At 42.6% G+C, this 26,024-nt stretch overlaps 1 pseudogene; it reads right to left on the bottom strand.

The window, feature by feature from the left end:
• Positions 1-25,799, bottom strand: part of LOC101616078 — an 80,362-nt pseudogene extending 54,563 nt beyond the window's left edge.
• Between the last annotated feature and the right edge of the window lie 225 nt (positions 25,800-26,024).

Raw genomic sequence — 26,024 nt, 5'->3', positions numbered from 1 at the left:
AAAACATACAAGATGACATCAAAACTCAACTATTTCACGGTGTCTTTCCAGGACAGGTCTGCCTGGTTTCTTCCCACCAGGCTTCGCTTACCTCCTCTTTGTTGTGGTCTTGCTTTGTTTTCTGTGGTGTTTTTTTTTTTTTTTTTTTTTTTTTTTTTTTTTTTTTTTTTTTTTTTGAGGTAAGGCCTCACTCTGGCCCAGATTAGCCTGTAATTCACAAGATAGTCTCTTCCACCTTTCATGGAAGATATTGCAAAGAATTATAAAAATTGATTAGCTGCTGTTCCTAGAAAGTGTGTTGATCATGTCATGGAACTGTGCTCATCCGTGTTCTCCTTCCTCTATCACTGCTGATTGAAGATGGGTCAGGGTTTTCGTGCTCGGAGCACGGGCCCTCCTGTTTTCACTGGGGACTAGACTATGTCCCTCGGAATGAGGTTATTTGGTTTTCTTGAAGCAATAAACTGCCGAAAACAGTTATAAAACAAACAAAATGTAAAGGTAAGGGAAATAAAGGAGTTCTTCATGAAAAAATGGAAAGAAGCCAGATTATCACATAATAAATTGGTCTTTGTGTGCTTAATTTACTTCTTATAATTCCCCTGCACTTCTGAGTTCTTGAAGAAACCAGACTCTTTGCAGTAGAGAAGAAATTAAGTGTGGACATTGCATTCTCATGGTTCTTGTGTATAATAACAGCAGTTTTCTGGGAATATCATTATTGTTGTTGGATGTCAATGCATGTGTAGGGGTGAGTATGTGTGTGTGTGTGTGTGTGTGTGTGTGTGTGTGTGAATGTATGCGGGAGTGTATGTGTGAGTGTGTGTGCATGTGTGTGTCTGTGTGAGTGTGTGTGTGTGTGTGATGGGGCAAATTTTATGCACCTTGACTTTTCTACTACTTGATTAAAAGACTAGCCATTTCCCCTTGAGATTTGTTTCCCTGCCTAATGTGCCGTAATTGCAGCAGAGTGCTTGATACAGCGGCAGTGAGCCCTTTTCTGTAATAAATTTGGGTCACTGCAGAGTTCATCATGTAGTCCTTGGCAACAGGAGATAAAGCGCTGGTTACTTTATCTCTTGCTTTCATCTGCAGTGTCCGTGGTTCTGCTGCCTAATTATATTAATGCATGCAAACTCTCCATTCCCAAAGCCTTTTTCTTCTCACTGTCTGCATAGTAGTTTTTCTCTTGAAAACATTTTTTCCAACAGCAATGGGAGTCAGAAGTGTAGAATTGGGACTTGCAAAGAAAAAAAAAGAAACAATTATTAGGGGTTGGGAAGATGGATCAGTACGTTACTTTTTTTTTTGCTGCACAGATGTGGGAACCCACATACATGTTAGGTATGACATCCTTTCTGAAATCCCAGTGCTCAGGAAGCAAAGACAGACAGATGCCCTAGGCAAGCTGGCCAGCTAGATGAGCCAAACGGGTTAGTTCTGGGTTAAGAGAGAAACCCTGTCTCAGTAAATAAGGTGGAGAGCAGTTGCAGACGATACCGGATGTCAGCCTCAGGTCTCCACAGGCACATGCCTATGTGCATGTCTACCTACACACACCCACCCACGCACACCCATATACAGAGAAACATGTTCATACATGCACATACACATATACATATACACATGTATGTATGCCCTAAAATTGCTCTCCTTTGGTCTATTCTTTTTTTTAATTTTTTTTTGTTTATTCTTATTTATTTGAGAGCAACAGACAGAGAGACAAACAGGCAGAGAGAAAGAGAATGGACACGCCAGGGCTTCCAGCCACTGCAAACGCACTCCAGATGCGTGCGCCCCCTTGTGCATCTGGCTAACGTGGGTCTTGTAAAATCGAGCCTCGAACCGGGGTCCTTAGGCTTCACAGGCAAGCGCTTAACCACTAAGCCATCTCTCCAGCCCTATTCTTATTACCTTGTTTCTTTGAATCAATATTTGAAAAGCTGTCTCAAGCACACAAGTTCTCTCATCTTACTCTGTAGGAGAAATATGATTAGAGCTTCAATCATGGTTTTCTAAAGTGCTGTATGTTAACTAAATGCTCTGTGAGTTTCATGAACACTTTTCTTTAGAGAAACAGTTTTTGCATACTTCCTTACGCTTTCATCTCAGAGGTTCCTATTTGCAGGTTACCATCCCCAGGACTTAATTTCTTGCAACGTTAAACATATTGCATAGGGTGGCTGTCAGGATCCAAGCTATCTAGGCCATAACCACACGCAACTCTCCCCTCCCCCATCTCCTACTCTCTTGCACTGAAAAATTTAACATCCATTAATTATGAAACCTAGATAAATGTACTTTTGAAAATCATTGTTTTAATAGAATTTGGAAAAAGAGGATTTGATGAAAGGAATTTAAGCAGTAAGGCAGAAATCAGAACAAGAAAACTTAGTGAGATTAAATGGTTTCTTTTGAACTCTAAGCAGTAGGCTTCAGATGGATGTCTGAGATATGCCCTTTGCTTTTGAAGATCTTCCCTTAAAATGCTTCTGAGGCATGTCGTAAGTAAGTTAGGACTATAAATCTTGTTATAGCAAGTGAACATGAAATGTACAGCCAAAGAGCCAGCCTGGCAGTGCCTGGAGGGGGTGACGTGCCCTCACTCAGCTGTGACATCAGGATGGAGCGAGTACCTGGCCTCCCTGCATGTTGATAAACATTCCATGCTTTTAGAAGAGAAAAGATTCTACTTTAAACACATACCTCTACTTGTTACTCATTTGTTATTTATATTTACAATGCCTTCATTTTCACTTTTGTCAGTTTTTATGCTGTTGAGTTTTCTTAGTCCCCACATACGTGTCGACTATAACCCTCTTCAGCCAGTGTTCAGTTGCAGAGAAAAAAAAAATCTTCATGGCTGAGAAGTGTTGTGGGCAACATGCCCTCAGGAATAAAGGGAAGCCTCAGAGCAACATGACCCCATGCTTCCCCATCAAGAGGAAGCAGAGGAAAACATTCCAGAAACATATGGATGCAAGGAACAAGAATCAAATACTTGAGACAATGGGAACCTTTCCTGGAGCAGATAGCTGATTCCTAAAACAGTTTACTTAGGATTTCATTCCAGTTGCCATCAGCTATCCTGAAAGGACCATAGACCAGAATACAATCATAATATTTGGTTGCCCACCATAGTAGATAATCAATCACTGATCTTGTTTATTTATGCTTGACCTTGGACATATCTTCTCTGGATCTCATTGATTTCCCTCTGCATTATTAGAAAATGTCTACATTACAAGGCTATGGAGAGTATTAAATGAGCTAACATAACAAAAACACTTGAAAGGGGGGCTCATTCAACAAATTACAAGTCCTTACTGTCCCCTCTTAAAATGCAAAGGCTTTGTTTTATTAGGCAGAGAAGACACATTTAAATAATCTTGGCAGTGGACTTGGAATTTTTACACGTTCCACATTCAACCCATTGCAGACTCTCATTGCATCTTATTCTGTTTTCTTTCCTCTTTTTTATCCACCCCCCCACAAAAGGATGCTGGAGTCATTTATTTCCTTGCAGAAACACTGTGGATGTCTTGGTAACCCTGATAGTATTATCTGACAAAGAATCAATGTTGGGCTATAACCCTAGGGCCTCCAGAACTTAGAGGACATCATTCAGAAGAGTGTCGTGGGGAAGGAGGCCAGCTCAGCATAAACTGTCTTCTACAGAGAAACCACCGCGCCATGCTTATGCAGGCTCTCGGCCATAGCCTGCCCCACAGTGCCAGACGAAGCCCAGCCTCCTGCCATCCTCTGTACCTGGACAGCTTTGCTTTCACAAACCTGGGACAATGCGAGCCCAGCTGGGGTTCAGTGGTGTGTGTCAGGCAAGTGACAGAAGAACCCATGTCTTCGTGCTCTTCATTTTACAGAGAGGTTAAGGTGACCTTTTAACAGACCCATGATAAAATTGGAATCTGCAAAAACTGTGAGATCCAGGCATACAACACTCTCCAACTTGACAGATGTAAATAGGACAGAATAATTCACGTGGACACGGGATGAATGAATCAAATCCACTCTCACTTAAATATATAACCTCATTGTGGAGACACAAACCATGACCAAGGTGTGATTTATTTCTGGAAAAGCCCAGTAAAATTGAAATTCTTAATGCATATTCCAGACCACCTTCAGAAAAACACACATTTAGAAATTCTTGTATGTTCCTTCTCTTAACTGAAAAAGCGGAGTCACAGAACATAGGTGAAGAGATATTCACTGGCTTAGCATTTTGTGCTGTATGAAAAGTGAGCATAAGGGCTCACACGTGTGCTGAGGCTTTGCGTTGTTAAGTGCTTGATCTCTGTGGTCAGGACTATCCATCCTGCAGACAGAGATCGGCAATAGACAGAGAACTCTTTAAACTGGAAAACAATTGGGCATAAAAAGGCACTGCAGAGTGTGTATTAAAAATAACTTGTATACCTAACAGATAATTGTGATCCCCTAGGCCGCTCTGCTGCTTGCAACCAGCTTTGTTATTTTGAGGAGTCTGCAAAATCAAAGGCATTGTTGAAGTAGAATTGGAAAGCACGATGGGCCACTCCTGAGAGACAATGGGGAGCAGGGGAAGAGTGGGCAAAGAAAAGCTCGGGGCCACACTGAGGTCACTGGAGTCTCCAGAGAGATTGTAGTCATTGTGAACAACCACACCAGAAACGATGTTTGCCCTTACAAGGGTTCCTGGACAACAGGGTTAAGAATTTGAGATCTTGACCTAGGAGACAGGGGGTGTAAAATGAGCTGCTCCTGTAGTATTAGCTTGATGAACTGGGTTCTAAATCCTTACCCTCGTCTCTTCGAACCACACAAGAGAGACTGAAGTCCAAAGCGTGCTGGACACAGGCTCCAGCCCCTACAGATTGTTCCCTAAAAGGCCAGCAGTCCCACTTCAAAACAAAGACGACTTTCAGTGTACCAAGCTTTCTACAAATAACTTTGGCAATTTAAGTGGTGTTGAAAGTGTTTTATGCCATTAAAAGTCGTTTGATGTTCGAACCTAAGAGAATGGTGAGGAATATAGCAGAGACCGGTGTAGGCTGAGCAGTAAATTCTGGGCAATTTCAGAAGACCTTTGAAAAATCTTCAATTCATGTATTTCAACTTACAAGAAACATTGTTTTATAAATGATGAACATGAAATTTATAACTTAATTTACATATTCTCTCTTTGGAATCAGATCAAAACCGTGAATAGCTTAACCAAATAGCCTTATAGACAATCACTTGCCTCGCGAAGGCGGCATGGGAGCAGGGAAGGCAGCTCAGTTGCCAGGCTGCTTGCCTAGCAGAAGGAAGGCGCAGGGTGCCATCCCCAGCCGCCACATGAGCTGGGTGACGGTGCACTTCTGTAAGCCCAGCACTCGGGTAGTTCAGCCTAGAGGACAGGAAGACAAGGTACTCCTCTGTTGCACAGTGAGCTCACGGCCAACTGTAACTCCATGAGAACTTATCTCAACAACAACAAAAAAAACATATCATGATTTGTTCAGGAATGATTATTTATAAAGTGATTGTTACAGACATGTGTTAAGTATCTGTGTTTACATCTAAAGCAAAGATCCCTGTCATTGCTCTTAGGAGAAACCACCCCAATCACATATCAGTGATTACAATTCACAGTTACTCTACCTGACTTTTAAGTTAGAGCTTATATTTAATTAATTTTTTTCTCTGTCCATATATCTATATATTCTATTTCCTACCCAAGGCAGCCACAGAGGTCTCTCATTGTGTGCCTTAGGTTAGAAAATGGACCTATATATCTCCCAGACACCCCAGAAATAAATTGTACAAGTGTCACATATATTTTAATTAACTATCTCAAACATAACTTTGAAACTTATTAAAACTCTACCCCATATTCCCATGTGTAATACAGAAGATTATATTTGATTTTGTGATGATTTACCATAAGTGTGATCTATTTTGAAATGCATTTAGTCCTTATGTCTTTTCCTCAAGATGAGGTAAATTAGATGGTTAAAGTGGCCTCTATAGCAGGCGCCAGTTGAAAGCGTGGGCAGATTGTCTACCCAAACAGCACACCTGGAGCATGTTGGAATTATACAAATACCCACATGCCTTCTCTGGAGTTCTGAATTTAGTAAGATCAGAGGTGAAAATCTCATGTCTAAGTATCTTTCCTCCTCTCTAGTGTTGATGTATAGCCTAAGGAAACAAAAACAGGAGGAAATTCTTAAGTTCCACCAAAACATCACTCACAGTTCCACACTGTGTGGGGGTAGACCTGGAGCTAGTTGCCCTAAAAGAGCTCTAATGGAAGCAGAGAAGGTAGTGAAACACGCAAAACATTGAGTTGGGTCCCAAGGAGCAAAGCCCTTGGAACTTGCCAGTATATTACCTGCATTCCCAGAGGGATGAAAGAAAGCCAGCCGCCCTGGGCGGAGCTTAAAGATGCATCAAGATCCCTGTGCTTAGAAGACCCAGAGGAAATTAAAGTGCCTCAGGATGAATTCTGAGCACTCATGTCGCCCATATAACACTGAAATGAAATCAGAATGAAGTGGATGGAGTGATTTGGATGCCAGAAGTTCATTCACCCTCGAGGAAATAGGATTTGGGACTTTTTGAACAAGTCCGGGTTCTTTTAAAAGATGGTAGTCTGGAAGCTTCCTTGAAGGACTATGCTCTTTAATGGTTAGTTGCAGCAAGGAGCACACATGCTCAGCACCACACGGCTTATGCTCTGAGAGTGTGGCCACATGTGACGTTTGGCCACCAAGCATTCACTTACGACAAAGCTGCCTGTATTGAGTTGCTGTGACTCAGGGTCAGCTTCTTCCCTGGGCCCAAGACAGTCATGAGGGTCCACAGGAGGGTCAGGGACCATGAAAATGCTTAAATTTCTTCTCACATCAGGAAAAAAGAACTTTTAGGTCAAGAAAAGTGTAAATAGATTGACTTTTATGTCCGTGCAGGCGTAAAACATGATTCACTATATCTTTATGGAGAAGGAATTCCATACAGGCGAAATTATCTAGAACCCACAGAAGCACCAGGCGGGCTGTGATGCCCTTGATCATGCCCAGCTACCTGATTTTATGACCGTTAAACAAAAGGAAAAATAAAGGCACCTTGTGTGAAATGTGAATGCTAATCAAGTGCCGGGTGAGCATTAAGTGCAGGAAGGGGCTGTCTGAGGGCGCTGTCCTGTGCAGCTGGTTTTGATAGCTGACTGACGGCACCGAGATACTGTCACAAACTAACGTTGCATGGTCAACTGTGGTGCACATCCCTCAGTACTCAGGAGGCTGTAGCAGGTGCATCATGAATTCAAGGTTAGCCTGGGCTACTTAGCAAGACCCTGTCTGATCAGACAAATCAAAAACAAAGAATAGGGGCTGGAGAGATGACTTAGCAGTTAAGGCTTGTTTGCAAAGCCAAAGGATACTGGTTTGACTCTCTAGGACCCACATAAGCCAGATGCACAAGGGGGCACGTGCATCTGGAGTTCGTTTGCAGTGGCTGGTGACCCTGGTGTGCCCATTCTCTCTCTCTCCCTTTTTCTCTCTCTCAAATAAATAAGTAAATTTATTCAAAAACAAAAATGACAATACCCAGGATCTTCATATGTAATGTGTCATACCTTCTTCTATTTCTAGTCCCCTTTGGACCTCCTACCGGAGCTAGCTAGTAGGAGGGTAACTGTTGGCTCTTCCAGGAGCTGGGCTGAAAAATGTTGCTCGTTTCATGACTACCATTACTCTGATGATACTTTAAGTGCTGCCTTATCTTTGAGCAGGGAAATTTTTTTTCCTGCTCACTCACAAATATAGCTCATAGTGACCTTAAAATATGAGTGTTAACGATATCATACCTTATCTTTGCATGTGTCACTGTCACCAGGTAAGGCTCTTGCTACTGCTGCTTTGAAACACACGGTGGCTGGAAAGAGAAGCTCGGCTGTTAAGCCTGCTCCAACACAAAGTCGGCGGTACTTATTTACGATGTTACATGAATCATCTGCACTTTCCCTGATAAGCCCTGGGCGGTGTGTCTTTCATTTCAGCTGACATTTTGCTGCCATTTGCCAGGCTAAGTAACTACTGTGCAATCACTCTGAGCTGATGCATGGTCATTGTTTTGTACAAAATGGATTTTTTTAAGTCAGTTGAAAGGCTTTCTGAAGAATATAATTTGACAAAGTAAATTTTTGCCCATATAACAGAAATCAGCCAGGACTGCACCGAATGTATTTTTTAAGATAGCTAAAAGGATTTCTGCAGAGAGTTTGACAAAGTATTTTACTTTTGTGCACAAAGCAAAAATTGATTAGTTTTGAACAAAAAGGATTTCTCAGGGTGCTAAAAGGCTTTTCTCTGGAATTAAATATATTCTTCAGCTTGCAGGAAAAGGTATTTGAAAGTAGTATCTTTGAGAAGACAAATAGTTGTCAGTGACAGTTTCCCCCCCGCCCCCCAGGAAGACGTTAAGAGAATCTTCTTAAATGACATTTCGACCACCTGAGCTGGGCCTGGCTGCAGATGTCTAACTGCTGTGGAGAGGCGACCCATTTCCAGGGCCTGAGGCTTACTGCATGACTCACTGGCTTGCTTGATCCTGCTCTACAGTGATTGAATCACTGAGTAGACATTTTACCAGTTTTCTCCCTTCACTTTAACAATAGGAGACAAGAAATCTGAACAAATTGAAGGGCATGGCTTTTTAACATAAATTGTTTAGCTTCGGAGAAATTTTGCTGACAATTTTCAATATCCATGATATTTCTGGTTGAGGAGAAGAGGTGATTTGGAAACATGCAACTTGTAGCAAACCATGGATCCAATTTTTCCCAAAAGTATCACTCTGCTAGACCAGAGAATAGATGTGATGTCCTATTTATCCAATTTTCTGTAAAAGTTCTGGACATAGTGTACGCCTGTGTGTGTGTGTGTGTGTGTGTGTGTGTGTGTGTGTGTGGTTAGTGAAGGCATAGTAGAAGTAAGCATATGTAGGGCTCTGATTAAAACCGAATTTTGGGGACAATGATCCTTTCTAAAATAGAAAAGTTGCCTTTTGTAGTAGATATATATCTTGACCTATATCTTAAATACTTTTTCAAGACTTCAAAAAAATATTTTATTTGTTTGCAAGGAAAGAGAGGAGAATGGGTACTCCAGGGCCTGTCGTCACTGCAAATAAACTCTAGGTGCATGTGCCATTTTGTGTGTCTGACTTTGCATGGGTACCCTCAACTCATGCCATCATTTTCCCTGCCATCATGGAGCTTTCCCTCAAGTCTGTAAGCCAAAATCAAACCTTTTCCCCCAAAAAGCTGCTCTTGGGAAGTTGATTTCTGCCAGCACTGCAAACCTGACTGCAACAGGAAAGTTGGTACCAGGCGTGGGGCTGCTGCTAGACACCTGACTGTGTAGCTTTGGCCTTTTGGAGCTAATTTTCAAGAGGAATGTGGAAGGATTTGAAACCTTGGTCTAAGACACCTTTCAGTGCTGTTAGTCCAGATTGGTGGACTACTCTTGTCAGAGTTAAAAGACCTGAATGTAATAAGAACTATGAACTGTGAGGTTTGGCTTATGAGAGTGAGAATGAGCTTTGCCTGGACTGGGATAAAAGAAGTTTGTGTGAAAGGCTTGCCATTATGGCTGTGTCCTGAGACATTGTGCAAGTTTTCAGTGTGTAGAAATGGACTGGTGTGAGCAGAGGGTTATGGCACAGAAATGAAATCTTTGGGCTGAAACTTCCACCTGTTCAAACTGCAATTGTATGAGAGGTTACAACCTTCAAGATTGGTCCAGTTGACCTGCCCTGGGGCAACAGTAAGAACATAGTCTTTTGAAGGAACCTAAGTGCTCAAGGAGTGTCCTGTTCTTAAAAGTCTGCTTTATTCCCCCTGGATTAACCAATTGGCACTCCACCTAGTATTATGGAACATAGTAATTCAGGAAAGAGAGGGTCGTTGAGTTTGCAATGCGGTCTTGTGTTTTGGAAATGGCCATGGGCAATGTGAGGCAGGTTTGGTGGAGGCCTGCATGGAGGTCCCAGGGTCATGAGAGTGAACTGTGGAGACCCAGTGGAGATGCAGGGACCATGAGATGGCAGCTAAGGAGACCAGCCAGTCCCAGATGAAGTTTTCCAGGACTGTGAGCAGCCTAGCTGGAGGGGTGGAATTAGAACTTCAGAGACTTGTTAGAATTATCAGACTTGGAAACTTGTCTCTCAGACTCAGAGCTACAGAGTTTCATGTTTTCCCTGTTTAAATCTTGTATTGGTTGAATATTTCTTTGCTATGCCCAATGCCATTTTTTGCAGTGTGAGTGATTGTTCCATGCTATCATGAGTTTTGGGGGGAATTTTTGGTATTATGGCTCAGTTAAAAGACCTTAGATTATGGGGATATTTGAACATCATTAGGATTGATAAAAATTATGGGGACAGGGGTGGAATGTGGTAGTTTGATTCAGGTGTCCCCCATAAGCTTAGGTGTTTTGATTGCTAGGTTCCCAGCTGATGGGTATTTGGGAATTAACGCCTCTTTGAGGCAGTATATTGTTGGGGGAAGGCTTATGGGTGTTATAGCCAGTTTCCCCATGCCAGTGTTTGGCACACTCTCCTGTTACTATGGTCCACCTGATGTTGGCCAGGGGTGATGTCCACCCTTTGCTCATGCCATCGTGGAGCTTCCCCTTGAGCCTATAAGCCAAAATCAAGCCCTTTTTTTCCCATAAGCTGCTCTTGGTCAGGGGATTTCTGCCAACAATGCAAGCCTGACTGCAACAAGTACTGATTCTTTTTTTTATTTTTTAAAATATTTTAATTTTTATCAACATTTTCCATGATTATAAAAAATATCCCATAGTAATTCCCTCCCTCCCTCCCAACACTTCCCCCTTTTTTGATTCTTTTTTAGAGTTTTATTACTTAGTAAGACTGGATTCCTATGCCTAAATCAAGTCTGGTTTGTTTATATTAACACAGGAAGCCAAATATGCAATCTTATTTTTGTTCTCTTTTCTGTATCTAAATCAAAGTAATTTAAGTAAAACTGATTCCTCACATCCACAAAACACACCTTAGAAAATTGTTTCTCAAGTAAAGATGTTTAAGTAAAGGCTCTGAGAATCTGTGGGTCTACTCTTTGCATACTACCGTTCAGCATGAGGAACACATGTCCAGGCTCATGCCCTTGAACACACTTACATCAACATAATTACTTCCTCAAGCTTCATAATGAGAAAGCACATTGCCTTATTTACCAAGTCCTTGGGCTGTTATCAACACAAAACACAGGTATCGGGCTTTGAATATAAGCATTTCTACAAAGTGAGTCACAAGACAGACACCATTTCACCTGACACTTTGACTAAGTGCACAAGTTAATGTGAAAGTGCCGAGTTCACAGTCCACATCTAGGACACATGATCTACTCATAACTAGTGTGCAGGAGCTATTCACTACAGCTGTTTAAGTGCAGGGTGGGGCTGTAAGATGGCTTAGCAGTTAAAGGCACTTGCTTCAAATGCCTAGTGGCCCAGGTTTGATTCCCCAGTTCCCAAGTAAGCCAAGACACACAAAGAGGTACATGTGTCTAGAGTTCCTTTGCAGTGAGAGGAGGCAAAGGCATGACCATTTTCTCTCTTTCTTTGAAAATAAATGAGAATATACGACTAAGTAAATAACAGGCTGGAGAGATTGCCTAGCGGTGAACTCACTTGCCTACAAGTCCAAAGGACTCAGATTCAATTCCCCAGAACCCATGGAAACCTGATGCACATCACACATGCATCTGAAGTTCGTTTGCAATGGCTACAGGTCCTGGCATGCCCATTCTCTCTCTCTCTGTTTCAAATAAATAAATAAAATATTTTAAAATAAATAACTAAATCCAGGGTGACGACAAGTGGGGAGTGAGGCTGGGAATCATTTTTGGCATGTGGTGTCTTGGTTCCGGAGGGAGCAACATCCTGTGACATCAGAAGGATGAAAATACACAGCAGCCACACAAGCCCACCACCCCGGGGTGGCTGGAGTCCTGCAAAATGATAGCTTGTGACTCGATGCAGATGAGTATTTGATGTGTTGCTAATTATGAGAAGGAATTGATTGGAATATGCTCAGATTTAAAGCATGCAGGGAAATGAGCACCAGTCTTTAAGAGCTTCCGAAGCAGAATAATTTACCTGCAACATGGAAACAAGATGAGCTCATAAAAGCTAAGAAGCAGCTAAAAGCTGATAGAAAGAGGAGGAAATCTAACCGTCCGCAAGGGACTGCTTCATGATGACAAATCGTGGTGTTTTCCTCGGCGAATGGGAGAATAGAAAGCATCCGGGTTGCTGAAAAATAAATAGTCATGGAAGCCAGGTCTTAACCATCGCTCACCCAGAAGCTGCAGCTACTATTAATAAAACTTCAAGGGTGCAGCCACGGCTCCCCTCACAGTCACAACTATAAAGTCAAGTCTGTTTCCGGTAAAAGCTGCAGGCCCTGTACAGGAACTACATTAGGTTAGTTTCTTTATACTTTACATGATTTTCTTTCTTTTTTTAAAAGATTTATTTTAATATATTTATTAGAGACAGAGAGGAGAGAGACAGAGAGAGAGAATGGACATGCGGGGGCCTCTAATCACTGCAAAGGAACTCCAGACACATGCCCTACCATGTGCATCTGGCTTACGTGAGACCTGGAGAATTAAACCTGGGTCCTTAGGCTTCACAGGCATGCTCCTTAACTGCTAATCCGTCTCTCCAGCCCAAGTTACATGATTTTCTTGGTGATGGTGCATTCTAGTGTGAGTGTGTGTCACTGCCTTTCCAAAGAGGGACATTAACTCATGTCTGCTTTGAGGAAATAGGTTTGACATCTAACATATCAAAGGCAAAAGAGAATCGGGCCCCAGCATGTGCTTGCACTGGAATGTTTGGCATTCCACCCACATGTTAATAAGAATCAGATCCAGGGTGACTCCTGAAGGGACGAGGATGCCTATTTTCTCCCTGAGCCTGATATCGGCCAGTTCAGACTCACTATGCTCACATTATTCTCATCAGGGCATGCCAGCACTTCTTATGATACTTCAATGGAACCACCGAGACCAAGAGAAGTCAGAAACTTATGGGCGGTCACTCTCAAATCTAGTTCTGTCCAAAGTCTCTACTCCTGACTTTATCACTAGCATCCTAAACCCTTTGCCAACACAGATCCACTGTGCATCCGTAAACAAGTTACTTTTTGTCTGTTTTGCATACATCTGAGCTCACCCACTGGTAAGGTGGCAACAGCAATTCTCTGTTGGTGAAAGGAGAGGAGGCACATAGAACACTTAGCATTAGACCTTGCACACTGGAATGGTGGTGTGGCTACCTTCTCTGCTATGCGAAATTTTGGTTTCACTCTGGGCCAGAGGTGCCTGACCTGGGTTCACAGTGAGCTTCCGTTGACAGTGTGGGCTGTGGAAAGACTAAAGGCCTGAAGTTGAGAGACACAGTTGTGTGGATGTACAGACATGCATGCTCATATCATTGTCAGGTAGGATTTCCCTGTCGGCGTGTGAGAGACAAGGTGACTGGCAAAATAAAAACCTCTACTCTAGAGAAGGGTATATCGCAGTGCATTGAGGACAGATGATCCTGACTCATCAGGCAGCCCATGGCAGTCAGAGACACTTGAATCATTTTAAAGCTACTGTGACACCAAGCAAACTTCATCTTCTCCCCTGAAGAGCAGTAGCTTGACTACTTCTGCTAAACATTAAGGAAATGACTTCTCCAGAATGTAATCTTCATGCTTCCTGGGTACAACATTCAGGCTCACATAGTAAGAATCTGATTGGCCACTAAGCTCCCTTTCCTGAATTCTTCAAAGGAACATTCTACAAAGGTTCAATTTTTGGTGTATGTGCATGTGATAGAAATTGTATATGGGTGAATACAGGCATTTCATGTGTGAATGGATGTGCATGCATGTGTGTGTTCATGCATGTGGAGGCCAGAGATAGATGCTGTGTGTTTTCTTCAACCTCTATACACTTTTACTCTTTAAAACAGGATTTATTTATTATTTGAGAGAGCAAGAAAGAGGAAGAGAGAGAAAATGGGCATATTAAGGCCTCCAGCCACTGCAAACTTCAGAAGCATGTGTCACCTTGTACATCTGGTTTATGTGTGTACTGAGGAATCAAACCTGGGTCCTTAGGCTTCACAGGCAAACACTTTAACCATGATGCCATCTCTGCAGCCCAAGATAAGGTCTCTCACTGAACTTAGAGGCACTAGTTCAGGTAGACTAGCTAGCCACTGGGCTCCAGGGACTGCTGGTTTCTGCTTTCCCAGCCCTGGGATTACCAGCTACAGCCCTGTCGTTTTACTTCAGTTCTCTGCATCCAGACTCAGATGCTAACATAGCAAATACTTTATACTCTGGGCCTTCTCCCAAATCTAAAACCCAATTTTGAAAGTGGAAAAAAATGTTTCAGGAGTAATTCTAAGTTAGGTAAGACAAAAAATAAAAATAAAATAGAAACCTTCTATACCTGCTCAAATTTATAAAGCACTAAATTAGAAGCTGGTGGCTTAGCACACTGATTTTCATTTAGAAGGTGCAAAATAGCCACTTATTTTGTTTTCCTTTCATATCATGCTTTTAAAATCTCCCCTTTTTTTATTTCCCCTTGGAATGATCATCTGGCAAGGAGCCAACCCTCAACCTCCATCTTCAATGACAATTGGCTTGAACCGAGGGCCAGCTATGCCTACTGGTACACTTGCCTACCGTGCTGGCTGCCAGTCTGCTCTGTCGGACATCGTGCCGCCTGGCAGGTCTGTGCAGCGTGCCCTGCATGGCTGACTCCTGGTGCAGGAGCTGAGAAGGGTTGTAAAAGCAGCGCTCACGGGCTGTTGAAGTTTAGCTCACCTATGTGCCTAAAGGTGACCTTTGAACTGACTGTCACCAACCATTGTTTAGTTCGTCTCCTGTGGAGTGGTTTAGCACAGTACCCACTCAAGTCTTAAGAGAAAGACAGACAAGGAAATGGGGAGCCTTATCCAGGAAGCAGAAGCAAAAAAGATTAGCAAAGTATTGACGAAGAAATTGTTTTTTTTTTTACTAGAGCCCTGTAATGTTGGCTTAAAACCAATGTGGAGATCATTAGAACATTTCACTATTGATGTTACAAGGTAAATCTTGCACTGAGGTTTTCAGTGCTTCCTTCCATAAAACTGGCCTCTAAATACAACAAGTACATTTTCTCCCCACGTCTTTCATTTAGTGAGCACCCTCGTCTCAGTAGGCTCTGGAGGCTGAGGACAGACAGGAGAGTGTGACAGTGTCTTCCCCTGTGGAACGTCACATGGGTGAGCAGTGATGTGAAAATGACTCAGTGTGGCTTGTTGCTGGCCTGTGACGTGATTGAATTGGAGAAAGGAGATGGGGTGGAATCTGGAGGCTGCATGCCAGGCAAGGGGAGCAAGGAGAGGCCTACACAAAACATTTAAAGGGGAAATAAAGAGAGGTATCTTGGAAGTAGGAACAGAGGGAAGCTCGGGATTTTAATAGCAGGCACTCAGACCTCCTCGTTCAAAAGAAGGCTCGTCACCCCAGTACACAGAGGAGACCTCACAGCGAATTTCAGTGGGGTAGTGACAGTGTAGTCACGTTAGGCACGCGTGTCTGGATGTGTCCACAGCCACTGTATTTGTTCTGCATGTCACCCCACTTCCTGCCATTCCCTGACATCCAACGTCGATAGCCAACATTCGATCATGTCGCTTCTTTTTCTTTTGGGGGAGGGGTTCGAGGTAGGGTCTCACTCTGGCCCAGGCTGACCTGGAATTAACTAACTATGTAATGTCAGGGTGACCTCACAGCCATCCTCCCACCTCTGCCTCCCGAGTGCTGGGATTAAAGGCATGTGCCACCACGCCTAGCGACATGTTGCTTCTTGACCATGGTTAAATTAACCATATTTGGGGGCTGGAGAGATAGCTCAGCAGTTTTAGCACTTGCCTACAAAGCCAAAGAACTGAGGCTCCATTTCCCAGGCCCCACATAATCCAGTTGCAGAAGGTGGCATGTGTATCTGGAGTTCCCTGGCAGTGGCTGGAGGCCCTGGGGTGTCCAGTCTCTCTCTCTCTCTCTCTCTCTCTCTCTCTCTCTCTTTCTTTCTCTCTCTACCTTTTTTCTCTCTTTTTCTCAAACAAATATATAAATAATGAAATATTTTTTTAAAATGATCATATCTGGTTTAGAGAGATGGCTAAGGGGTTAAGGTGTTTGCCTGTAAAGCCTAATAACGCACGTTCGGTTCCCTAGTACCCATATAAAGCTAGATGCTTAGTGTCACATGCATCTGGAGTTTGTTTGCAGTGGCTGCAGTCCCTGGCATACCTATTTTCTCTCTCTCTCTCCTTTCAAATGAATAAATAAAATAATTTTAAATTAACCATATTTAAAATTAAACTTTTTTTAAAAAAATTTTATCACCAAATCCCAGAACTAATCATCTTGTTTCAACCTGAAATACTACTTCCCATCCTCATCTCCTATACTAATTTATCATTGTGGAACCAAATCTCTGTGGAGCAACTCCAGAAGGAAGGGGGTGTTTCTGCTTACAGTCCAGGGGACACGGCCATGCTGGCGGGAAGGCACGGCAGCAGCGGGGTGAGGCTGCCCATCACGCAGCCTCTGCAGTCTAGAGTGGAGTGTGGGTGCTGGTGCGCTGCTTGCTTTCTCCTTTGTATTCTGCTCAGGACTTCAGCCTGGCTAGGGATAGTATCACTCACAGTTAGGGGTGGATCTTCCCATCTCAATTAATCCAGTCTAGAACGCCCCTCATGGACATCCCCAGAGCTTTGTCTTGGAGATGGCTCTAGATCGTGTCGAGCCCAAATCAGTGTTGGCCATTCCATCTCTTCAGCCCCAGGCTCCGTCCCTAGCACTTGATATACTGTGTTATAATTGCTTACACGTCTGTCACACCAGCTCACATGCAAGCCGTCTGGAACATATGAGCATAGCAGGTTAAATATGCCTCCCACACACCTGCAGTTTTTGGTGCTGTTTTCCAAAGAAGTCTACCTTATTTTCTATGACTGTGACTTTTTTTGTGGAAAAAAATGTTCTTTGCAGATGAAATCACAAAGGATATCTAGAAGGGATAATACTGGACTATTTGAGCATATTCAACTCTAGCGATTGTTCCTGTGAGAAACAGAAGAAAGGACACAGGTTGGAAATGAACACATGACAGGAGAGGTAGAGACTGGAGGGATGCACCACGGGATGCCAACAGTTAGAAAGCTGTCAGAGACACCAAGGGACCCTTTCCTTTGGAAGAACTCAGTCCCATCCACATCTTGTCTTCTGAACTCTGGTTTCTGGACTGTGAGAGAATAAATGTCATAAGGTACTCTTAGGGTGACAATTTTTAATAACTGCCCTAAGAAACTAATATAATAGTCTCAAAGGTTATTTGATGAAGTCATAATGTAGATTTCTCTTCACTCCACCAGCTGAAAGTCAATAGAAGAATCATTGGCTTATTAAAAATGAGTATGAGGGCTGGAGAGATGGCTTAGCGGTTAAGCGCTTGCCTGTGAAGCCTAAGGACCCCGGTTGGAGGCTCGGTTCCCCAGGTCCCACGTTAGCCAGATGCACAAGGGGGCGCACGCGTCTGGAGTTCGTTTGCAGAGGCTGGAAGCCCTGGCGCGCCCATTCTCTCTCTCTCCCTCTATCTGTCTTTCTCTCTGTGTCTGTCGCTCTCAAATAAATAAATTAATAAAAAATAAAAAAAATTAAAAAAATGAGTATGAGGGGCTGGAGAGATGGCTTAGTGGTTAGCCTGTGAAGCCTAATGACCCCAGTTCAAGGCTCGATTCTCCAGGACCCACGTTAGCCAGATGCACAAGGGGGCGCACGCGTCTGGAGTTCGTTTACAGTGGCTGGAGGCCCTAGTGCACTCATTCCCTCTCTCTCTCTATCTGCCTTTTTCTCTGTGTCAGTTGCTCTCAAATAAATAAATAATAATAAACAAAAAATTTTAAAATGAGTATGGTAGCCGGGCATGGTGGCACACGCCTTTAGTCCCAACACTCAGGTGGTAGAGGTAGGAGGATCACGGTGAGTTCGAGGCCACCCTGAGAGACTACATAGTGAATTCCAGGTCAGCCTGGACTAGAGTAAAATCCTACCTCAAAAAACTGAAAGAAAAAAAAAATGAGTATGGTAGATTCAAATGTCATAATCAGAGAACGATGGGCCATCTTTAGAATAAGTAAATATGAAGTGCAGAGCTGGAAAGACAGCTTAGTAGTTAAGGCGCTTGCCTGCAAAGCCTAAAGACCTAGGACACCTGAGTTCCGTTCCCCAGTACCCATGTAAAGCCAGATGCACAGAGTGGCCCGTGCATCTGCAGTTTGTTTGCAGTGGCTGGAGGCCCTGGTGTGTCATTCTACCCCACACCCCCATTGCAAATAAATAAATAAAAACATTTATAGATGAGTTCCATCCCACTTTTCTCCCAGAAACAACAGAGGCATTGAAAATTGCATAAAAGTGAAGGTGAATTTCCTGAATTGGCCCTTTCAGGTTTGAGAGCCGCTGTGTCATCCTCCTAAATGCTGGTGACATACTGGCCACCACCTCCAGGGCCATCTCATGGCCAGGAAAGCTGCTCTCAAAGAGCTCATGGCTCATGGCTGAGAAGGTGATGCCTGTGGATCCCAAGGGCTTTGTGATGCTTTTTGCTCCAGGAAGAACCCCCCCATGCTTCCTCCCCCACTCTGAGTACAGGATCTGCCATTAGAGTTAATTAACACTTGGCTTTAAAACATATTTTTGAAAAGCACATAATTTAAAACAGTGTGGAACTGCTTCTATATTACTAATTGGGAGGGGGAAGGATAGGTAAAAATAGTATATGCATATTGGTTGTATTTTCTAAAAAATAAATCTAAAAATAGAAATTAAAAATATAGTGATGACGAATGGAGTTTAAAAAGAACAGGTATTAGCATTCAGTATTTTCACTAAGTGAGGTGGCTGCTTATGTCAATTTTGAGCATTGTTCTTTTCAATATTTTAACTGCTTGTGTTTTCTCCATTAAAACAATAACAACAGATATTTTCAGGTAAGTAAAAATCTATGAAAGTACAAAATAAAGTGGAGGCATCGTGAGACTTCAGAATCTGAGATGATTTTGGAGGCTGGCGTTTGCATGCAGGCTGATCAGAGTGTGAATATGCATTCTTATTATCATGTGTACCGTTGCTTTAAGCCTGTGAGGGAAAAGAGGGGACATGCAGGCAGTGGAGAGAAGCACATGGAGAAAGATAACCAGAGCTGGAATCTCAGGCCTTTCATGACCATGTGCTTTTGTGCAAATTTCTTAACCATTCTGTTTTTTGCTCTGTTAGACAAGCAAATTAATGGATTCTCCCTCAAAAAATAAATGAGATAGAATGTAAAAATCACTTGATGTAACATCTAGTACATAAGGAGCTTTAAGTACATTTGATAACCTATCAATTGTCAACGTGTGACTTATCAAGCACTTAGAGAAAACATAATTTTGAATTGATATTCCCTCACAGAACATCAAATCATTCATATTAACTGAAATAGAATCGCTCCCCCCGCAAAGCCTGGCCAGTATCACCAGCAAAGATCGGGAGCTGATCTTACTCTAGTCTGGGACAGTAAGTAGTGCTGGATGACCTGGAACCAGATGACAATGAATAATGGGGAGACCCAAGATCTATCAATACACATAAAGAACCAGGAGTGGTGGTGCATACCTTTAATCCCAGTACTTGGCAGGCAGAGGTAGGAGGATTGCTGTGAGTTCGAGGCTACCCTGAGACTACATAATGAATTCCAGGCTAGCCTGAGCCACAGTAAGACCCTATCTCAGGAAACCAAAACAAACAAAAGCCAGCCAACTGCTTGGCACTAGATGAATGAGTCATGTGCGTGCTCTCTCTCTCTCTCTCTCTCTCTCTCTCTCTCTCTCTCTCTCTCTCTGTCTGTCTATCCGTGTACCAGGGCTCAAGACATACCAGAGGAAGTGGTGATTTAACCTTGAGTGCCACTCTCACTGCTAGCCCAACAGTCTCCTCCAGGGGGTGGTCATCGTCACCAAGGAGACGCAACACTCACCAAAGCAGAAATTTAGAAGACGCAGAGAGCTCAACACAGAAGGAGACGTATAGCACATCACCAGGGCTCAGAGAACATCAAGGAAGAGGAGCAGAGGTACGAAAGAGGCAGAGTGCAAAGGTATATCTGGAGACCTTGTCTCTTCCTCCCTTCTCCACAGAGGCTGACTAATGCATTCATGACCCCGCTGAGGAGGGCCCTCCGTGGAAAGTGTAACCTAATGGGAATATGACCAATATGCAATATGTTCATACTGCAAAATCCATAATAATAAAAATAATTAATAAAAAGAACAAGATACTACCTACACAAGACCATCAAAATAGGAAGAAAAGATCATGTCATCAAAATAAAAGAGACTGATTGAGGGGGGAGGGGATATGATGGAGAGTGGAGTTTCAAAAGGAAAGTGGGGGGAGGGAATTACCATGGGATATTGTTTACAATTATGGAAGTTGTCAACAAAAAAAAGTTTAGAAAAAATGTGTGCACCACCAAAAATAAATAAAAAGAATAAACGAGAACATTTGGAATGCAGTAACCTGAAGTTGTCGTTTTAGGGAACTGTTCAGTCATAGTCAGAGACCTTGCGGTGCCTGCGGCGTTCATGGCCGAAGAATGACTCAGAGAGGCCAGTTCAGAGACTGAGTGGACGGCAACTGCATCCCTCCGATTAACTTATCCATGGCTGGGGACAGCTCAGTCAGTGAAGGGCTGGGCATGCAACGAAGAGGACGTGGGTTCAACCCCTAGGGCGTGTGTTACAAACATGCAGATGCTGCATGTGACGGCACACGTTTGCAATCCAGCACTGGGGAGACAAAGAGAGTCAGAATCCTGGGGCTTGCTGGCAGCCAAGGTAGCCCTCTTGGCAGTTTCACAAAGGTGGATGGCATCTGATGAATGAGCCCCATGTTGTTCTCTAGAGAACAACATCTGTATTCACATAGTCGCATCCAAACACAAGCATACACACACAAAAAAGAGGCTACCCAGTCCACCGACTGGAAAACTCTGTTCCAGGCTTACTTGAAACACCATCCCTGTTGTTATTTATTATACTTTCATGAATTACAAAATCTTGTTTTGATCTGATTCTGGACTTTATGTCCAGTTCCCATAACCAGTTATACTTATTTTTGTACACTGCCTTCCCTTCTAATCACCAAATCCAAAAATCTATCAATTCAAGCTTTTAACTTCCCTTGAGTCAATATTGGTCATTCATACTTTTATAGGAAATCATTCATATAATTCTAAAATTTTGAGACAAAATCATGATTTTTTTTCTGTGACTATGTTTTTTTTCTTAAATTACATGTTTTTTCTTTAATTATTCCATCCACAGGTATGGTTTTAAAAAATTCTTATAAGAGCTAGAAAGATAGCTTAGCAGTTTAGATGCTTGCCAGCAAAGCCAAAGGACCCAGGTTTGATTCCCCAGTACCTATGTAAAGCTGGATCTACAAGGTGGCATATGCATCTGGAATTCTTGTGCAGTAGTTGGAGGTCCTAGCATGCCTATTCTCTTCATTGAATGTGACACATACACTGTCTATCTCTCTCAGGTTAATAAAATATTTTTTAAATCTTAGGTTTACTTTCTAAATCTACCTTTTTATTTTTCTAATTAATTATTTTTATAACATTTTTCTTTTAGTACTTCTACTTATTATTTTCTGTCATTGTTTTGCTTTTTATTTCATTTATATTTATCCCTCTAGTTGTTCGTGGGTTTACTTGAACGCTGCTATTTTTGTTATTTCTTGAGCCGATGCCTAGTTTATTTTTATCCTTATTTAACTAGTCCCTTGAAGTTATTGTCACACATGTACATAATGCATTTCAATCACAATCCCTTCCCATTACCTTTTCTTACAAGCTCCCCATCCCCTGTCCACTGAACCTCTTCTTGCCACCTTGTTCTTCTGCCTGTTCAATGTGCCTTTTCCCCCTCTACCCATGCAGAATAGAAATGGGCTGATGTTGTGCATGTCTTGTGCAGACAACGGCAGTCACCGGGTAGTGGTAAATGAAACGTCCTCTCCAGGCCTAAAGGACAGGGCTCCACAGCACTCTGCCCCACCCTGTTGCTCTTACATTTTTTCTGCCCTCACTTTCACAGTTTCCTGAACTTCAGAAAGTGTAACAGAGATGTTTCGTTCAGTACTGAGCACTTGTCCCTTACTGTTTGCATTCAACAAGCTCTAAGTCTCCCCAGTACTTAGCACCAACTGCAGAAAGAAGCTTTGGTGACATGAGGTAAGAGCGGAGCAATCTATGGGAGTTAACAAATATTTAGAGGCAATTTGATGGACACAACATAAGGCTGTAGATTTTTAAAGTGATGGTTTTCTTCTGTCTAAGAATTTGTTTTTGTTGTTTTGTTTGTTTTTTGAGATAGGGTCTCACTCTACCCAGGCTGACCTGGAATTCACTACAGAGTCTCAGGGTGGCTTTGAACTCATGGTGATCTTCCTATCTCTGTCTCCTGAGAGCTGGGATTAAAGGCGTGTGCCACCACACCCAGTTTATTGTCTCAGAATTTTTGTAAGTAGTGTTTCAACTTTTTTTTTCTGCATAGTCCTTCATTTTGATTTTGATTCACCCAAAACTTGCTTAAGAAAACACTTGAGTTTATAGTGAGAGAGATGTTAACAGGCTTGAGAATATAATGAGAGCTATGGCTTTATATTATGAACAGTTTTTTAAAACTTTTTCTACATGACTTAAACTTTTAAAAGTCCTTATTGTCTAAACATCAGCTTGTCATTAATTATATGTCTTAAAGCCTCTGCATCTTTATTTTATGTCTCAAAACTGATAATAGTATATTATGTTTTCTTTGTAATGTTGTGTTTCTTTCACTTTAATTAGAGTGATGAAAATTCTAAGAGTAAAAACTATCAGTAAATATGAGAATTTTTTAAAATAATTTTAGTGAAGGCAATAAATGTCTATAAAATCAATATATAAGCAGAGTGTAGGGGAACACCTGTAATCTTAGCACTTGGGTTGACAGAAGGTTGAGTTCAAGGCCACTCTGGGCTAATGCAGAGAAACAGAGATGCGAGCATAGAATTCACTAGCAGCAGGACTTCTCCACATGTCTTCTTATACCTCAACTTGACAATGCAACTTCATTAGATTTGTAAGAGAAAGCCACTGATGGGAAAAAGCAAATAAGAAAGACAGATAAGAAAATCAAAAGCATGAACCCGAAGGAGCCATGAGGGTGGAGCTGAGTTGGAGTGTATGCCCAGCATGAGCAAAGGTTGGGGTTGATTCCCCAACAGGACTGGTAGCACTGAGCAGTTACCTTCTCATTGTTGACAAAAGACCAGGAGCTGCTTATGTTAGGAAAAGGCTTGTTTTGCTTTCCAGTTTTGAGGGCAGTGTCACTGTGGCAGGGACAGCGTGGCGCAGGCGCACGGCAGGGCGCCCCACCTGTCACATGGCTTGGAGGAAGCAGCAGCTGCGCGCCCTCCTGGAACACCCAGCAAACTGGACTACTGAACCTCAAAGCCTGCCCTGGTGATTGCCCTCCTCCAGCAAGGCTCCAGCTCCCAAAGGCTCCCCCAGCTGAGCATCGAGGATGAGGCCTAATCACAAACACACAAGACACTGTGGAGGGCATTTTATCCCATGTTTATAATCTAAGAACTTGGTAGGTGAAGCAAGAGGATGAGAAACTCATGGTCATCCTTGGCTGTATAGTCAGTTCAAGGCTATATTAGACTCTGTCTCAATAAAACTAAATAAATGAATGAAAAGGAAACACAATACAATTGCATTAACAAAGAGAAGAATGTTGGGGAGATGGCTTATTGGGTTAAGGCACTTGTTTGCAAAGCCTGCCAACCTGGGTCTGATTCCCATTGTCCATATGAAGCAAGATGATAGGCATAGAGGCACATGCGTCTGGAGTTTCTTGGCACTGACAAGCGGCTGTAGCTGGCCTACCCCCACTTACAAATGAATAAATAAAAATAAACTTTAGTAGGAAGAAGCTCAGTGATATTGAGAATACAATAAATTAGGTTGAAGGACACAGATGTCCTCTGGTCTTTCAAAAACTGTTTGCTTTTTCTGGCAGGATTGAGAGAGTTTACACTTGTTTAGAGTGTGATGTTTCAGCTATAGAATTTGTTCTCATGTTCTGTCTTTTAGAGTTCCTCTACTCCACATCAACATTGAGATATCCCAAGGCATTCTCCTGTCCTTATGACCAGAAACATGCTAACACAATTACTTTCTATCGTTACAGTAGGTGCTCTACCTCCACAGTTCACGTTCTAAGATACCTAGCTCCTCTATCCAATAGCCCTGCTCCCACAGCCACGGGACGAGCCATGCAGCTGATGGCTTCTTTATCCAGAACTGTTAGTACTCCATGCAATCACCAGCACAAATACTTTATTAATAATTTGTATTTATGGACCATCTGCCTCCCAAAGCGCTCAAAGCTGTTTACAAATATCGTCTCATTAATCCTGATGGCAACTCCTTTCCTTACAAGGTGGAAATATGTAAAAGCTAATGGGTATTGTCATCTTCATTTGACTCACGGGAAAATTGAAGCAGGAAGAAGACTTACTTTCTCAAGGTCAAATAGTAATCTGGGAAAAGGCACAGAAACATGATCCAGAATTTCTGCTTTCTTGCTCTTTATATCCTCCTGTAGAAACCACTCATTTCAAATCACACACATATTCAGTGCTAAGCATCATAATAAATGTTTAATATGGCTTCCTCTCCTGAGGTTAAAAAAAAAATCCCATAAGCTCACATTTAATAGCTTGGTGTACTTTCACTTAACTTTTCAAGAGGTGATCACTGTTGTCAGCTACAACAATCAATCAGTTCTGGAAATAGACAGCATTTTCAGTGCAGCTGGGAGATGCTATGTGGCCTCTGCATAGGTTCCTTGTGCACTCTGGAATGGGAAGAAATAGCATGAAAAGGACAAAGAAAATGGCAGCCCTACATACCTTCAAGAAGGAAGAAAGTGATGGCTTTCCAATTTTCATTCATGGTGGAAACCCCACTGTCCACTGCATAGGTATTGATGAGGTAGGCCAGTGAGCCACAAAGAAATGATGTCACCTAGGAGGATCAGCCCTGCAAAATATCCTGGGATGCCTTCTTCCCAGTAGATGGTCGCAATAGAGTCACAAAGTCCACAGTACTTAGCCTCTCTGCCAGTGGATTGTACCTTTGATCTCAGAGTGGTCACGTGGAAGGGACATGTGGGCAGGGCAGCAGCAGAATGAGCAATCACCTCTCGACCTGTCTCCTTGATAACTGTCAAGGGAACATGAGCCTTCTTTTTCTCCATTTCCATGTCCTGACTCCTCAGGTTTGTCACACTCCTGGTGATACTCTAAGACCTTACCATGGACCACAGTTCCAAGGACTCCTGAGTGCAGTCTTGGAGTTAAGTCTGTGAACAATCCACGCCTCCCATTGATGCTTGCAATGTGCTGAGCATAACAAAAAAGACCAGGAAGCTGACACACGTGCCGCCCTATTATTGGAGGAAGAGGGGCTCATACCCCACTTGGATGAGCACTTTCATATACATGAGCGGCTGGGACAGGATGGTGAGACCCAAGCCCAGGAGCACCTTACTGGCTGCATCCACCATGATGGCACCCACAGACCGACCATTAACTTGCTTTCAACTGCTATAATGAAATACATACTCAAGGCAAGTTTATTTTATAAAGAAGAAAAGTTTATTCAGCTTACAGTTTTGGAGGCTGAATGCCCAGATAGCAGAATTCCAGCTCTGGTAAAGGACCACAACAGAAATCAACAATACTTTTGTGAAGAGGGGGGTATCTCAAAACAGTTCACCAGAAGTGTCAGG

This window comes from Jaculus jaculus, chromosome 12, assembly GCF_020740685.1.
Source record: "Jaculus jaculus isolate mJacJac1 chromosome 12, mJacJac1.mat.Y.cur, whole genome shotgun sequence".
NCBI lineage: Eukaryota > Metazoa > Chordata > Mammalia > Rodentia > Dipodidae > Jaculus > Jaculus jaculus.
Note: the sequence above shows the minus strand (reverse complement) of the source record. Positions and strands in the feature narration are given on the sequence as shown.